The 16863-nt window shown below is 47.5% G+C and overlaps 1 protein-coding gene across 5 annotated transcripts in view; it reads right to left on the bottom strand.

Annotated features, from left to right (window-relative positions):
* The window catches only part of TCF20 (transcription factor 20), a 97024-nt gene that overhangs the window by 21070 nt on the left and 59091 nt on the right, over nucleotides 1–16863 (bottom strand). The window lies entirely within an intron of this gene.

Here is a 16863-nt window from a genome sequence, read left to right as displayed (position 1 = left end):
CTTCTGAGGCCCTGAAAGCATCTTTCTTCGATGCAGCTCTGTACCTACAAATTTTCCTTCAAGAGCACCTCAAGGTGTTGGTTAAAGCAACACATACCAAACCTTGTTTTGGGTCCTGGCCTCCTTAGGACTAGATAACCTTATGCTCTCTCACGAAAGCTCATGGGACCGGCTGAGGCATGTACTGCTGTTTGCCCCTCTTGACTCAGGAGCTGGGTGCTGCATGCTGGCCTCTGGGACCTTCAGCACAGCCCAGGGCACCACCCAGGCTCCAGAGCCAATCTCAGAGGCCAGAGAGCTGCCTGGTCCTACTCAGGCCCCTTTACTCACTGCTGCGACACACAGTGCATGGGTTTTCAAAGCTGCATTTACGTCTGTAGCTGTTCCATTAAAGGCACCAACTTCAGAAATGGAGTCCATTAAACACACACTTTAATAAAGCACGATGACCCCAGTGTAAGTGCCAGCCAGTCACGCCGGCAGCAGGCACTGGCTGACAGCTGTGTGTGCCTTAAGACAGAAGTCCCAGGTCTGGCTGGCTCTGTGGAGTGCACACGGGCGGTCTGATGTGAATAGTAACCAAACGGGAAGCAGGACAAGAGCCAGTGGAGAAGAAACCCCCGGTGTCAGCCCTTGTGGGAAAGTCAAAAGTCACTCATCAATTTATCTCCTGTCGAATGGGATGCAAGATTTTGCCCTGCCTTCCTTATAAAATTGTTGTGTGAAACAACTGTGAAAGTGTTTTATAAACTGGAGTTACATAATTGTTAGGACTTATAAAATCATATGAGACATCTTCTCCTATAATGTGTCATATTTTTGGCAGTTAGTGATGTCAAACTTAGACACAAGACATACCAAGCAGTTAAAACTTTGCTCTTTGGAACTAATTTGCCCCTTAGAATGCACCTGGAGAGGCAGAGCGGGTGGGCCCCAACGCCCGCTGTCTCCATGGCGAGTGTGTGTTCCAACAGCACTTCACCTCCGAGGGTACTTGGCCGCACAGTCAGCTCCTGCCAAATCCCTGAACACTGCTTCTTAGCTACTGCTCACTGCCACTGCTGTCCCTCCTAATTCGATCCTGAACAATAAAGATCAATGGGAAATATTTGTCATGTTTTGTGAAGCACTTTATGTTGGTGCTAAATAAACAGGGAAAAAAACAACACACTCTCAAGCACAAATTAAATACTAGCAAGCGGTCAAAGGCATGGAAAAGTCCCTCAAAAGTCGTACCGAACCCAAGCAGGAGAAAAGTGTCTGAAGGCCGGTCTGTTCTCCACAGGTACAACCCCTGCGTGTGGTGGGCACCTAGGCTGCCTGCCACCGGGTCAGTCACCTTGCACGTGCCGCTAGCCAAGGCCTCCCAGCTCGTCCCAGCCTGGCTATGCCACCCCCGGCACACACAGCAGAGTACCTATGGTAACCCCCACCTTCCACCCCCCCCAGAGGCCCAGCAGGTGGCACTGCCCCCCAGGGCACACCCCCTCTACCCCCAGGGGCACAGGACACAGGCTTTCTTCAATCTGAGCATAATCTTTCAGGTAGTCATCTGGAATAAAATGACCCATTTAGACCCCCTCCCCGGAAACCCCCAATCCAAAAGTGGTGCTGCTCACCCTGAAAAACAGTAGCTGCTTTGGGAAAACTTTCCACCCCATGTAGAAACCTGTAAGGGCCTTTGCGGCTGAGTGGGGGTTGAGGGGTGGCTGGCCCCGAAGTGGGGTGAAATGCACGACAGCACGACCAAAGTCAGAACCCAAGAGCAGCACCCCGCGTTCCTGGCTCTTTCGATCCACGAGAAAGGTGCACTGAACTCCCTCCTTCCATCTCTGTGCTCTCAGGTGGGGTGGCAGTGCAGTCAGCAGGCTCTGAATCGGCTGGAAGGCTTGGGATTAAAGGCCCTTTTCTTCACTAGCGGTGTCCTTCCTGGTCTTCCTGCACTTCATCTAACAGACGGGCCAGAAGTCAGCCATAACTTTGAGCAAATGAATAATGTATATTCAGAGTGGACATGCCTTCCCACAATGTGTTCATTTTACCACTTGGCAAACGAGTAACGAGAACTTATCAGGTCTAAGAGACAACTGGAGGGGGTCTTTCTCTAGGAGAGCCTAACACATCCACTTCTCCTTCTGCTGTCTTACACAGACGGACCTTCACACGTTAGGTGTGTGGGAAGCAAGGCACACCTGTTGTACCTCCAGCAGACGTGAAGGTGACCAGGGGCCGACAGAGGTAAAAAGCCAGGATGGCACCTGTTTATACAACCATAAAATGCAAGTTATTCCACTGAATATGAAGAACGGATTATGACTTCCTAACAAGCTATTCTCAGGCCTTTAACTAATAGGGCAATTTATTAATGTCTTATTAATATGTCAGTTCAGACTCTATGGCATAAAACTGAAAAGTTCGAAAACTGGAAACACGGGCCAGAAGAACACGAGTGGCAACTCGACTGGCGTGGGATCTGTCAGCTCCATTCTCTTTGCCCCTCACTGTCCCTTTAACCCGCTGGTCTCTCCAGAGGCTGGGAAGGCCCAGATGACCAAGGAGTCTTTGATCCCCAGTGGTCTCTGCTCTGATATTTGAGGGTTTTTAAAAAAAGATTTTACTTATTTAATTTTAGAGAAGGGAAGGGAGGGAGAAGAGATGGAGAGAAACATCAGTGTGTGGTTGCCTCTTGTGCACGTCCCCACTGGGGACCCAGCCCACAACCCAGGCATGTGCCCTGACTGGGAATTGAACCAATGACCCTTGGGCCTGCAAGTCAGCACTCAATCCACTGAGCCACCCCAGCCAGGGCTGAGTTTTCTTAAACGGGTTCAACTTAAAAAACGTAAAAATCTTCCCTTTTTCTTTATTCAACAAATATTTCTTGCATGCCTGTGTGAGGCAGAAGGGCTGAACTGGGGGTGGCAAGCCCATCTAGCGCCTGCCCTCAGGGGACCTACAGAACGGTGGGGGTAAGAAACCAAAACCGGGCTGTTACCACGTACAGGGGACCTCAGAGCTTTGAGGTCGGGGCGGACCTGGTGAAGGAGGTCCGAGCAGCATTCCCGCTGCTTGAGCGCAGTGGAGGGGAACCAGTAGGAGCGCTCAGGCAGGCGGGGAGGGGAAGGTGCCCAGGACAGCGAACAAACTGGAGTGAGCACTCGGGGTGTGGAGGGTGGGCACAGCGGAGCTTGCCTGACAGCAGCCCTCGGTTAGGGGCACCACAGAAGAGTTTGGGGGTGTGTGTATAATGGCATACAAGAGGCCGCACCTACTCCACCGTGGGGAGAAGACCACCAGCACCTGGTGATGAGCTACAGCCATGGGGGTCCATGAGCCGGGCTGCGGAGGCCCTCGTGTGGCGGTGCCTTCCTCGGTGGGTGGGAAGGGCAGCCCTTCGGGCGTCGGTGCAGCAGGATTCTGAGGAGAGGACACCTGCGACCCCTAGGCTACCTACTCTTAGAGAAGACAGTCTGGGCTTAGAGCAAAGTCTCATCTGGGATGGTCAGGAACAGGTTCAACTTCAAACGGTATTTTCTGGGTAACCGAAGGTAAAGCTAGAGAAACCCTTTCTGGAACACATCAGTCCCACTGTACTGAGTTAAACTGATTATGCTCAATTGCCTCAGAGTAATGATTACGTTACTAGGAATATTCTGTTTTTTAAAACAAATTTTATTTATTTATTTTTAGAGAGGAGAAGGGCGGGAGACAGAGAAGGAGAGAAACATCAATGTGTGGCTGCCTCTCACATGGCCCCCACTGAGGTCCTGGCCGGCAGTCCAGGCACGTGCCCTGCCTCAGAACTGAATTGATGACCCTTCCCAGGCAGGCAGGCACTCAATCTACTGAGCCACACCAGCCAGGGCACTAAGAATATTCTTATAAGATGCTAGGTAGAGACTAAACTTTACCAAAGTGATCCCAAGATATGACTTAATTGCTGGCTGGTGTGGCTTAATGGATTGAGCACCAGCGTGCATACTGAAAAGTTGGTGGTTCGATTCCCAGTCAGTGCTCACAATGGGGTCACCTGCCAGGTCCCCAGCTGGGGGCCTGTGAGAAGCAACCAATGAAGATTTCTTTCCCTCTCTCCTTCCCTACCCCACTCTCTGAAAGTGAATAAATGAAACCTTTAAAAAAATTAAAGATTAAAAAAGATATAACTTAAAACTTGCTTAAAAAAAAAAAACCTGTTAGCAAGCTATTTATCTTATCGCTTCTTGTTTATCCTAGAGTGGCTGGAAGAGAAAAAACCCAGTTAAAAACATGTTCCAGGTAGCTGTCATCTCCTGAATGTGCCTTCCATGGACCCGGTGGGGTTGTTTTTTCCTTGTCTCCTGCCTCAAACACAGGCAGTCCAAAAAGGAGACACAGACGAGCAATGAGGAAAACGGGGAGGAAAACTGGGGTGGAGGGGAGGTTCTGGGAGCTCCTCACTTGCACGGAGCTGCACAGTGAGGCTGTGGCTGCGGAGGGGTGAACCTGCACGGCAGGAAGGAGGTGCCCCCTGGCCTGCCTCCCACCAGCTCTGAGCTTGGGCCAGTTAATGCAGTTAAGCCTTGACTTTCTCAACAGTTCACTGTGGATAATACCCAGCTGGGGAAAAAGGAGCAGGGTGGAGAATCTTCTGAGAAAATCAATGAGGGCAATCAATCCCCCCACCGCAAACCCTGAACGTGCTCAACAAGGGAAAGAATATTTTAGACGTGACTGGTAGGGTACTCCTAAGGCACCCTGCGCAAAAACAGAAGGTAAAAAAGGAGTCCCCACAGTGATCCCACACGAGTGGAGGGCCCTGCGAAGGACTGAGGCCTTTGGCTCAGGGGCAAGGCCACAGGGCGCTAGAGAGGATGAAAACCGCCCCCCCCCCCCCCCCCCCCCGCAGGGCTGATATTATTTAGAACCACCCATCCTTGTCATCCGACTCAAAGCCAGCTATGTCACAACTGACGTGCACTTGTTCTGAACATTCACACTTTTATTAGCACATTTTCTACAGGTTAGGCCCAGTATTTTATCCCCATCCACCACTACCTACTTTAATACAGACACTGTGCTGGTGATGAGGTTTCCTAGACCAGCACTGGTACAGGGACCAGTAACTACCTCCACCCAGGTGCCCAGGAAGCTGGAGCCATTCAGGGTTTCGAATGGAAGGAACTGTGGAGATGATGGCCACAGACACTGGCTACTTGCTCTGGGTTTTGAATATTCTAGAATTCCCTAACTCTAATTCTCTTGGGTTTAGAGTCTTCAGGTTCAACAATAATAAATTTATGAAGGCAACCAAGGCAAATAAAGCAATTTCCCAAATAAAACACTTCCACTTGCCACAATTTAAGTTAAAAACCAGTCTTTGCCTCTACCTTATAGGGTATTAAAGCGTTAGAAAACAGATTTGGTTTAATCGTTTTTCTCTTGCACAAAGTGTGTACCTTAAAAAAAAAAAGATTTTATTTATTAACCTTTAGAGGGGAAGGGAAGGAGAGAAATATCAATGTGTGGTTGCCTCTCGTGCGTCCCCTGCTGGGAACTGGCCTGCAACCCAGGCATGTGCCCTGACTGGGAATCGAACCGTGGTTGTCTGGTTCGCAGGTTCATGCTCAATCCACTGAGCTACACCAGCCAGGGCAAATGTGTATTGATAATACATATTCTTCGTAACTCTATTTCTCAAAGAGTCAACACAGATTTCTCTAGGGCTTCCCTAGGCTAGCCAGACCTGGTTTCTTCCTGAAACAGTCTGCACTTCATCTTACCCACAGGTACATACACTCCATTAAAACAGTTCTAATCAGAAAGTTTTCTTTTCTAGCCAGAGAAGAAAGTGGTAACTTTGTTGAAAACACACTTTGTCTAGGGGAGTTTTTATGCATTAAGAAGAAAAGGGGTTTGTGCCCGTTAAGAAGCTAAAAAGGAGGGACTGGGAGTTCAGGAGGTTTCAGGCGTAATTAGTGAGTCTGCCGACAGGAGCAGGAGCACCAGCAGCCCTAAGAGAAGGAAGGGAATGGTCTTTTCTCTAAGTACAGAGATAAATGCTTACCGAGTTTGAAAAGTTTAAATTTAGGTTGTCTTGGGCCCAAGACTGTGTACTAGCTTATTTTTATTTTACCCTTTGTGCAAACCATGGATTGGCTTATACAGAGAAATGATCACCTTTTGTGCTTTCTGAATCTAAAAAGGCATCTTTGCAAAAGAAATTACCTGCCAGGAAAGTGACTCGCAGTATAACCCCGCTCCTCTCCTGGGCTCATCCCACCCAGGAGTTGAGTCTGTGCTTCCAGAAAGCCAATTACGGGAGCTGCTCATTTGCAAGGCACCCAGATTCAGCTGTTTACAATTTCAGAAGCAGAAATGACAAACTGACGGCCACAATGGGCCTCTAACAACATTTCAGTCACAGCGGCTTACGCTGGAACTTAAATCTCCAATGAAGCTCCAAACTCTTGGCTCTGGAGGGCTTTCTTCTTATCTTTACTGCCTTCCTGTCTACTTCCACCTCACCAATCCTTTCATCTGCTCATCCTCTGGACTGAACTGACTATTTACAAGGTCTTGTTGGGCAAAGCCATCCCATTCCTGGAAGTTCAAGGGCAGGGGCGGCCTGAAAAGAAGGGAGAGCAGAAGCACTTTTATATGGGGCGGAATTCCAGCAGAAAGGAAATCTAAAAAAACTAGCACACATTGGCGGATTTCAGCTCCTGCCAACGCAACCATCCACAGGACCACTGGTCTCCACACCCTGGGGCCAGCCTGCCAGATCCCTGCCAGATCCGACAGCCTCTCTGCAGGCTGCTTTATGGGTCACTTAATGAGGTGATAATGTGTGAGATACCTCACAGGGCACTTCAGGTCGCCTGGCTCCCACAGCAGTGCTTTTAACCCCCTTGCCTTTTCTTCCCAGAAACCCTGCCCTGGAAGGAAAAACTTGGTCCAACCCTAGAATGGAAACTTTGGTAGCAAAGTTATTGGACCAGCTTACAATCTAGCTTTAGCTGTCTAGTTCTACATTGGGTTTTACCCAGTTTCTGGAAGCATGCGTTAACCACGCTGCAGACGGTGGCCGCCACCCCTCTGACCACTCAGTATCCTGGGTGTTTCTTAGCCCCAAGAAAGTTTGGGGACGACTGGCTCATCCATCTTTGTGGATATGGACATATCTGTGTGTGTCTGGATTAGAAACTTAACCTCAGAGCAGGAAGATACTCAGGAAGAGGCCAATCCTCACCTCGACAGCTAAAAGAAAACAAACTTGGACGTAACAGGATCAGGATTAGAAATCTCGACTAAATTCAACACTTAACCTCCCCCACCTTCAAGTTTGTATGTCAATCAACTGTCCCTTACACTGTCCTGATAGGGGAGTCCAGGGATTACTATCCCCATGAGCCTCCTGACTCACCTCTCCCCGTGGTCAGCCTCTCTGCGCTCACAAAGACCCGCCCCTTGCAGCACTTACACAGCGCTGATCTAAGCTAAGGACCCCGTCGAAGATGCCTGGCTTCTGAAATGGCCACACTTCACCTGGCTAAGGGGACTCTTAGATTTAACATGACATATGAACATGACATGTTCATGTCATGAACACAAAACCCTTCCTGACTTCCCCACCATGCCTGCTCCTCCTCCAAGCATCCCTACTTCAGAGGACGGCGCCCCACTCATCCACCTGCCCTCTTCCAGTCCGGCCTGCAGAGGCCACAGGCATTAGCTCCAGCCAACCTCTCCTACCACATCACACTCTCTCTCCCTTACCCACTACCCTCGCACCATGCTGGCACTGTTTCCATTCTTTCCTCCAGTCCCTGGACCCTCTGTCTAAAATGCTCTCTGGTCTCAAAGGCTGGCTCATTAGACCATTCCCACATGAGAGAGACACATGGATCAGATGCCTCCCATACGCGCCCTGACTGGGGATCAAGCCTGCAACCTTAATATGTGCCTTGACAGGGAACGGAATCTGCAACCTTTTGGTGTACAGGATGATGCTCCAACCGACTGAGCCACCAGCCAGGGCTATTACATGCTTTTAATACTAAACACTTCAAGTGGCACCCAATGGCCCACCTCCTACCGTCAGATGTTATTTGCTTATCACATGTCTTTCTTAGAGAGCCTGCTAGTTGCAGGTTCAACCTGCACTGATCAGTCCTGGGTCGGCACCATGGTGGGCTCAGGCTGATGCTGCCCTTGGGGGACTAATCCAGGGGAAAAAGACAGTCACAATACACGGTGCTCAGTGGTGATACAGGTATAAAGGTGATACAGGTATATTCTCCCAGTATAAAGAGAGTGCTGGGATTTGCTGCCCGGGGAGCCAGGTGACAGGTGAGCTGTTTTTTTAAAATCAATGTGCTTTTCATGAACAAAGGTGTGTTAAGATGCCCAGGCCTGCTGGGAGGTGAAAAGTCTTGTGTCAGCAAGCAAATATATTTTGTTTTTGAGGGCTGCTCTTTCAAAGTGCTAATGTATTTTGATTCCTTCCAGAGGGAGCTCCAGCTAGAAACAAGTAAAGAGAACCATCTGGCAATTATCCTGTTTCTTATCTTAATGAACTACTATCCCACCAAACCAGCAGCTTTAAAGAGTTTTTTTGAAAAATAAAACAAACAAACACCAAAATAACTTTCAAGCAAACTGAGGGTTTATACCTCACATCTGCCTGAACCAAAATTGAACTTCAAGACACTGTTTTCAAAGTCTGGAACCACCTGAACCGTGACAGAGCCAGGCACACTGAATATGCCTGAGAGCAGCCAATGAGCTTCCATTTTACTGGACAGGCTGCCTCCAGCACCTAGGGAAACGGGTAAGGAACGAATCGCCAACACCGTTGCTGGTCCGGGAGCCGGCGCACTCCCGCCGGGAGGGACCGGCACCACTTCGGAATCGGAAATGCTCCTTTTGTTGACCTTGGTCTTATGCAGCTACCTCTGCAGCAGTTCTCCCGCTGTTCCGTTCTCACTGGGCACATCACAACATTCTGCTGTCAACATATTCAAATCGAGTGTCAGCTCAGGCGCGTATGTAGCCCAAACCATTCCACTGTACCTGGCTTACAGGGGCAGGCTTCACGGGGCTGAATGTTCTCTTCAGTTTCACTTCTACCCAATAAGCTTAATGACTGGACACATCTTTACTAAAATGACACGTGAGGATGCCTTCTAGAATTGACACCAGCCCACAGTTCTCTTAGTTCCTTTAAAACGACCTCAACTCTAAAGCCTCTAGGAATGCTTCAGTACCCACCAAGGAAGTCACCGGATCTCCAGTGAGGCTAATTTTTACCCCAACAGTCCTCAGTCATCATCCTGTTTATAGGTGAGGAGGCTTTACCTAAGAGCTCTAATGCCTCATTTCGGTGGTGCGTCTGAAGGAAGGACTTAAATTAACAGGAAACACTAGCAGTATCACCAACACAAGAGATAAAATTAAAGAAATAGACTTAAATATTTAAAAAGAATACCCAGTGTCATTTGGGTTCACGTGTATCTAACTGTGGGTGACCACGGCTCACTAGGACCCTTTTTGGTACAGCTGCAAGACAACACCTATCAAAAACTATAAAATGTTCACACTTTTTGACCCAGCAGTTCAACATCTGGAAATTTTCCCCCAAATAAACTCCACCAATAAAACTGTTCAGTGCTGCGTGAAAGATGGGACAAAATCAGGTGCAGGAGCAGCACAGACCGGCCCCTGCAGTGCAATGGAGAGGACCAGGCCCGCCTCCGGGGGCTGTGCTGAGGTTTGAGGGTGATAATGCACAGACAGAGCTCTGCAAGCACCCCAGGCACGCTGGCCGTCTTACGACACTCAGTTACGTCTACGGGATAAGTGTATGGACAAAATCTGGAGAAGGGGCAAATCTGCTGGGTTATCAGAACTGTGATGGACTGGCTTGCAGTTCTATTAGTTTTACAATGTGAGTAACATTATTATATTCACCATTATGCAAGTAATCTGTAACACCTTCATAAAAGGTGTTTCATGTTCCAGTGCCCAGGAGCCACCCTCCTCCAGACCCTGTGGCCACCCTGTCACATCCGCTCTTCCCAGGCCCTTCCCTGTGCTTCCCCAGCATGCAGCCGACTTAGGCCCTCAGCAAGTGTCCATCCACACCGACACTCGACCTCAGAGCCTGTGTGACTTCACAGTCAAGTGCGTGCACTCTGTCTAGGCTCAACTCAACCCACAAAGGCCCCGAGCTGCACTCTGGAATGCCTGATAGAATGGGGTGCTACTGGGCACGGCAGAGCTTTTTCCCAGGTACAGGGAAAGAGCAGAAAGGGATCCTATCTGCTCTTTCTCATTGTGATTAAATGCAGTGTTAGGCTGTCAGTAATGTCAGTATCTTGAAGTGATAGAAAACCCAAACCAGCACATTATCCCTTCATATTTCTTTGATAGCCTAATTTCTTTGATACCCTACCTATTCAGGGTTCTCTATGTGGGATTAAAACAACAAACAAGAAATCCCATGAAACAGATTTGATTTCCTCCCCTCCCCTGCCTTTTTAGCAACTCAGATTTAAAAGTTTACCAGTTTTATCTATTCAAAAAGCTAAATAAAAATCAAGCAGTCCTTATTAAAAAATTCTGCACTAGAGACCTAGAGTGTTGACTGATCTGAACATGTGTGTTAGGCTTGCATGCCTAACGTTTTCTTCTGTGGCTACATGTTAGCCATGAAACATAGTGTCTTCCTTCCTCACCCTCCCCCCCCCACTGGAGTCTTCTTACCCAACCCCTCCCCACCACTAACCTGCTGGCGGAGCTACAGGCCTCAGCTTCATTCCTCACTGTCCTTTATCTGCCTAACTTTAAATTCTGAAATGTTTCTAGTTATTTGTCCACTCCTGGTTCCCTTTACCACCACTTACTCCCTTACCATCTCTTTGTACAAATTAGTGCCACAGCCTCTCCACTGGACCGCTCACTTCTCATCTCTAAGCTTTTCTGGAGCCTCCTTCACAACGCACACAGCTGACCCCATGGACACACTCCGACCTGACACACTTAGAGTTGCTAGTGGTTCTGCATGGCTAGAACCTTTCATAAAGGAAAGGCGAACTCCTCAGGTTGCCGCAGATGGTAGTCTAGTCCACAGACACTACACAGAGTAACCACTGGGGTAGGAGGGGGTCGAGTGTGGCTGTCCTGAATCATTGCACAAACTAATCATTTTGGATCTCAGAGTACTGACCTGTCAAGTGTTTATTTAAATAACAACAACTCTGTGACTGTGCAGCCGCTTTACTTTGGCCTTAGGTAATCACTATAAAAAATTTACAGGCCACGAGAATATTAAGGCTTTTACTTAATGTGCAAGGTGATTTTATGTATTCCCTTCCTTTTGCCCCCTCTCTTTTGAGGAATCTAGTTCCTGAGGGTAATTAATATGGCACCTTAAATACCACACACCCTGCTCTCCCAAAACCTGAGTGACCCACAAGAGTAAAAATGAGGAGAAAACATGTTTCACACGCAGATCAACATGCTTATCACAGAGAGTGAGCTCTGGACACTGCTGGGAAGACCCACCACAAGGCAGGGTGGGGGGACACACGAGCTGCAGCTCACGGGGCTGAATGACAGCAACCCATGCTCACCGCAGCCACACATGAGGACAGCACCCTAGGGCACACACCAGCCCACAGCGCCCGCAGAACACCTCCCTCCGCACTTTCCAAAGAGCAGCTCGTTTAGTGCGCGTGACAACCTTCTTTACAGTCAGTGTATTAGTTTCCATATTTTACAGACGAGCAAGGAGAACGGAGGTTACAGGACTTGAGCAAGGGACCAGCTAGCAGTTCACACGAGGCGCTGTGACTCCGAGCTCTCTCCTCAGATTTTTACCGGTTTTCCAGCAAGGACTCAGATATTTACTGAATTGAAATGAATATCCACTTTGACATGTCACCTGATCCTGCTGGCTCTTTTAATATATTAGCAATAACTAGTCTACATTACAGGAATGAATTTTTTGGTCTACTATACAGTGACCTGTCAATATTCTGAATGGTTAGAGTCCTTCAGCATTTTCAAAGAACAGCCTACTCCTTGTAAGTTTTACTTTAAAATTGGGTGCAACTCTTCTTTCATCATCTCTCCACCCCTAAATGAAATAAAGAAACAGACTGCAGGAAAATCAGAGTCTTCCAATTTGTCGCAATTAGTTCTGTAAGGTAATATAGACAATAAAATTCAAGACTGCAAATTTCATGAGATTCCTCAGAATTCAGAAAAGCCAAATCCTACAAGAAAATTAACCCCTTCTCTGCACATTCTGTCTCAAGGTCATTGTGTAGTGATAAAAAAGCAGCAGGTGCTGAGAAAAGTAGGTAGTAAGATAATGATACAGCTCTCTGCTATCTGCCAGGTCGTGGGAACAGAGAGGTGAACAGGCCTGTGCCCTGTTGCGGAAGGCAGACGGGCTGTGACGGGCTGTGACGGAAGTGTGAGCTCAGATAACAAAGACCAAGTGCCTGCAGGACTGTGTGGCAGGGGAGGGAGGGCGAAGGGGAGAGGGGGCCTGTGAGGAAGCAGGAGAGGGAGGGGAACGGGGAATGTGACCAGGAGGGGGAGAGCAGAGGGAGCCTGGGGAGGTCACTGTGGGCATGTGCGAAGGGGAGGGGGCTCCGGAGTTAAAAGCAGGTCTGGGCTGCTGGCAGGCTTGCTAGGCTGCTAACTAACTAAAGGAGCAGACAGATGGGCATTCAAGGAGCACCTAGGATAAATCCTTTATTTTACAGATAACCAGAGAGAGGAACTGACCTGCTTTTGTTGTTTTAACATGCAGTCACATTCTCTTAACGTAATCAATGTATTAATGTTTTTATACTTATTAAATCATGTTTTTGTCATAATTTGAAGTAAATCAAGGAGGATGTTAGCCTGTTAGATTGGGCAAGATAAATTGTTCCTATTATTTAAACTCGTATTAAAAATAAACTTTTAAATCATAATCTGTATATTTGATCCAAAAAAAGTTAACCTAAAACCAGTTCTTCAACATACTATGGGAGTTAAAAAAAAAAAAAGAAAATTTTCCCCTGGTGGTAGTCAATCTCAATCTCTTTCAAAGGGGCGCTGTCAGCCTAGGCCTGGGAGGACGGGACTGGGGCCGGTGCAGGCAGCTCTCCCCAGCACAGAGAGGGGCAAAGCCAAGGTGCACTGTCAAGGGGCACGCCAGAGATCCTCGGTCACCAGACCCCCGTCTGCCGCCACAAGCCTTTAGGAAGTCCTTCCCATTCCTGAACGTATCAAAGGCGGTTTTTACACACCAAGTCAGAGGTATGCCTGTTTAGAGGCAATTAACTCTGTCACAGTGTCCATGCTGCTGGTCACTGGGGATTCACACATATAGTCACACCAAGGTAAGTAAGCAGGGGTAGCAGTTAGATGAAACCAAAGAGGACTGTGCAGAAATGAATGGATTAAGTCCCACACTCAGAAGAGGAAGGAAAGTACAGGTTTCTGTACAAGAACGTTCTGGTTTTCAACAATTTTCAGAGTAGTGGACACTTACAGGGAGGAGGTATTGTCTCTTCAGGACTTCATATTATTTTGTTTTAATATCATGCTTGTCAAAACACCTATAGTCACACAGGCCAAAATGGATCTCTAATAAAATATTTGTGGCCTTATCTCAACATGATGGGATTGAGAGCACGCTTTAATTAAGCAGACCAAAACTGAATGCATCTCCTAAAATCCAAGATAGAAGTAGACTCAAAGTGGATCTGGCCAAGATGGAGGCGTAGGCGGAAACACTGTGCCTCCTCGCACAACCAAATTTAAAGACAACAAAGTTTTAGTAACAAAAATGCAACCAAAACAGACAGAAAAATTGAACTGTACGGAAGTCCGACAACAATGAACCATTTGGCCAGACCGGTAAGAGGGGTGGAGTCAGCGGCTGGCAAGTGGGGTTGTGCAGGAAAAAGTGGCCAGACCGAGACTCAGGTGTGCAGGCGGGTGTTGGCAGATCTCAGGCGTGGGGTGGCAATAGGCGGACCCAGTGAGGATGCAAGGCGGCTGGCTGACCGTGGTCACACATTCGTGGGCACATAAACCAGGCAAAAAACGAGCAGTGAGACAGACTGCGTAAACCAGGGCCCCAGCACCAGGAATTGGAGCCTAAAATCACCAACTGGAAAAATGTTCAGGGGTGGAGGTGCCAGGAGAGATGCCCAGGCTTACAGAGAGTTTGTTGGAGAGACCCACAGGGTCCTGGAGGATGCACAAGCCTACACATCTGGGAACCAGCACAAGAAGGGCCCAATTTGCTTGTGGGAAACAGCAGAGGGGACTGAAATCTGAGAGAGAACAGAACAAGCACCATTGCCCCTCTCTGACCCCACCCCCACATACAGCATCACAACCCAGTGACTGGGCTGCCCCTCCCTGGTGAACACCTAAGGCTCCGCCCCTCATACAAAACAGGTGCAACCTGACCAAAAATGGCTCAATCTGAAGAACAAATCAAAGCCCCAGGGACAATACTTCTAAGCAACCAAAAGATAGCCAACCTATCAGATGCACACTGGTGCATCAGGATGCTTACAGAACTGGTTACTTTGGTCACAAATTTTAGATGAAAAAAATGAAGGCTACACTAAGTGAAACGAAGGAAAATGCACAGGGATCTAATAGAGATGGAAACAAAACTGGGACTCAAATCAATGGAGTGGACCAAAAGGGAGAAAGAAACAAACAAACAGAAAAGAATAAAGAACCAAGAATCCAAAAAAAATTAAGAGAGTCTTAGGAACCTCCAGGACATCTTTCAATGTTCCAACATCCGAATTATAGGGGTACCAGAAGGGGAAGAGGAACAGCAACAAGTGGAAAACTCATTTGAACAAATAATGAAGGAGAACTTCCCCAATCTGGCAAAGGAAATAGACTTCCAGGAAATCCAGGAAGCTCAGAGAGTCCCAAAGAAGGTGGACCCAAGAAGGAACACACCAAGGCACATCATAATTACATTAGCCAAGATTAAAATGAAGGAGAGAATCCTAGAAGCAGCAAGAGATAAGGAGACAGTCACCTACAAAGGAGTTCCCATCAGACTGTCAGCAGGTTTCTCAAAAGAGACCTTACAGGCAAGAAGGGGCTGCAAAGAGGTATTCCAAGTCATGAAATCCAAAAAACTACAACCAAGATTGCTCTATCCAGCAAAGCTTTCATTTAGAATGGAAGGACTGATAAAGTGTTTCTCAGATAAGGTCAAGTTTAAAGAGTTCACCATCACCAAGCCCTTATTATATGAAATGTTAAAGGGACTTACCTAAGAAAAAGAAGATAAAAAAGATGAACAGTGAAAGGACAGCAAACTCACAGTTATTAACAACCACACCTAAAACAAAAGCAAACTAAGCAGATGCCTAAAACAGGAGCAGAGTCACAGAAATGGAGATCACATGGAAGGTTAGCAACAGGGCGGGGGGGGAGGAGGGAAGGGAGAAGGTACAGGAAATAAGTAGCATAGACAGTAGGTAGAAAACAGACCAGGGGAGGGCAAGAGTAGTGTGGGAAATGTAGAAGCCAAAGAACTTACGACACATGGACATGAACTAAAGGGGGGGGAATGGTGGGGGAGGGGTGTGTAAGGTGGAGGGGAATGAAGGGGGGGAATGGAACAACTGTAATGGCATAATCAATAAAATATATATATAAAAAGAATATTATGACTCTGGCTGATAAATCCTTATTAACTATGATTGAAAGTCATTTGTGTAAAACTGTAAGTTTTAAATATAAATTAACACCAAAAACTCTCATCTGATTAAATATTATAATCCAAATACACATTTACGCATCTGTTTCCTTCCCACAAAAATAGGATAAACTTATGAGACAAATTCATGAGGACATGAAGAATGGAAGAGGAACAAACTTCACACAAGAGATGTCCAAATTCTGGCAGCTAGAAACAGAAGCGACAAAGAGCAAGTGATTCAGCAACTGAAAGGAAGCAGAGAGGAAGGAGCGCAGCGGAGGAGCGGCTAGAAAAGAGAGCCTGGGAAGGCAGTGCCTCAGAGAGTCAGGGGTGCAAGATTTCTCTGGCCCTAGAGAAAAAAAGCTTTTCAGGATATCAGAAATTAAGATAAATAAATAAAAGGTTAGATGAGGAAGCACGGAGAAATTAGGGCAAAAATGCAGAGAGAGAGAGAAAACACATAACAGGAGAGAAAAGATAAAGCCAGAGGATCAATCCCGGAGGTAGTACAATACTCCCTAATTAACAGGAATTCCGGAAAGAGAGAACAGAGATGAAAAGGGAGTGAAAGAAATTACCCAGGAAATACCACACAACAAATTTCCTCAACTGAAGGAAAGGAGTTTACAGGTGGCAAACCCTCCCCGAGAGGCCAGCACAGTGCAGGAAAGATCGGCCTCAAGACCTGTCATTTTGAGACATCAGACCCTGAGGAACACGAGAAGATCCTCAAACCTGCCAGGGGAGAAGACAAGACACACACATACAACAACCGAAAATCAGAACTCCAGTCCTCTCGACTGCAACCCTAGAAGCCACAGGACAAGCCAGGAGTCCTGACGCCAAGAGAGCGAGAGAAAACGATTTCAAATCTAGAATCTGACACCCAGCCAATCTTCAATTACAAGCGACTGGAATGGAGATGTTTTCGGCAGACACATGCGCCCTTCCGGGGAACCCGCTAGAGGACGATGCACTCCGCTAAGGGACGGGACGGCCCAGACTAAGAAAGGTGAGGACACAGGGTCAAGGAAAGAGCACTCACTGGGGGAAGGACTGAGTGAAGGAGACAAACCCCGGTACAAGATTATGAAACAGACCTACAGAATAAATATCCCTACTGCAAAGTCTGAATT

The sequence above is a fragment of the Artibeus jamaicensis genome, unplaced genomic scaffold (genome assembly GCF_021234435.1).
Source record: "Artibeus jamaicensis isolate MK-2021 breed Jamaican fruit bat unplaced genomic scaffold, CSHL_Jam_final contig_233, whole genome shotgun sequence".
Taxonomy (NCBI): Eukaryota; Metazoa; Chordata; class Mammalia; order Chiroptera; family Phyllostomidae; genus Artibeus; species Artibeus jamaicensis.
Note: the sequence above shows the minus strand (reverse complement) of the source record. Positions and strands in the feature narration are given on the sequence as shown.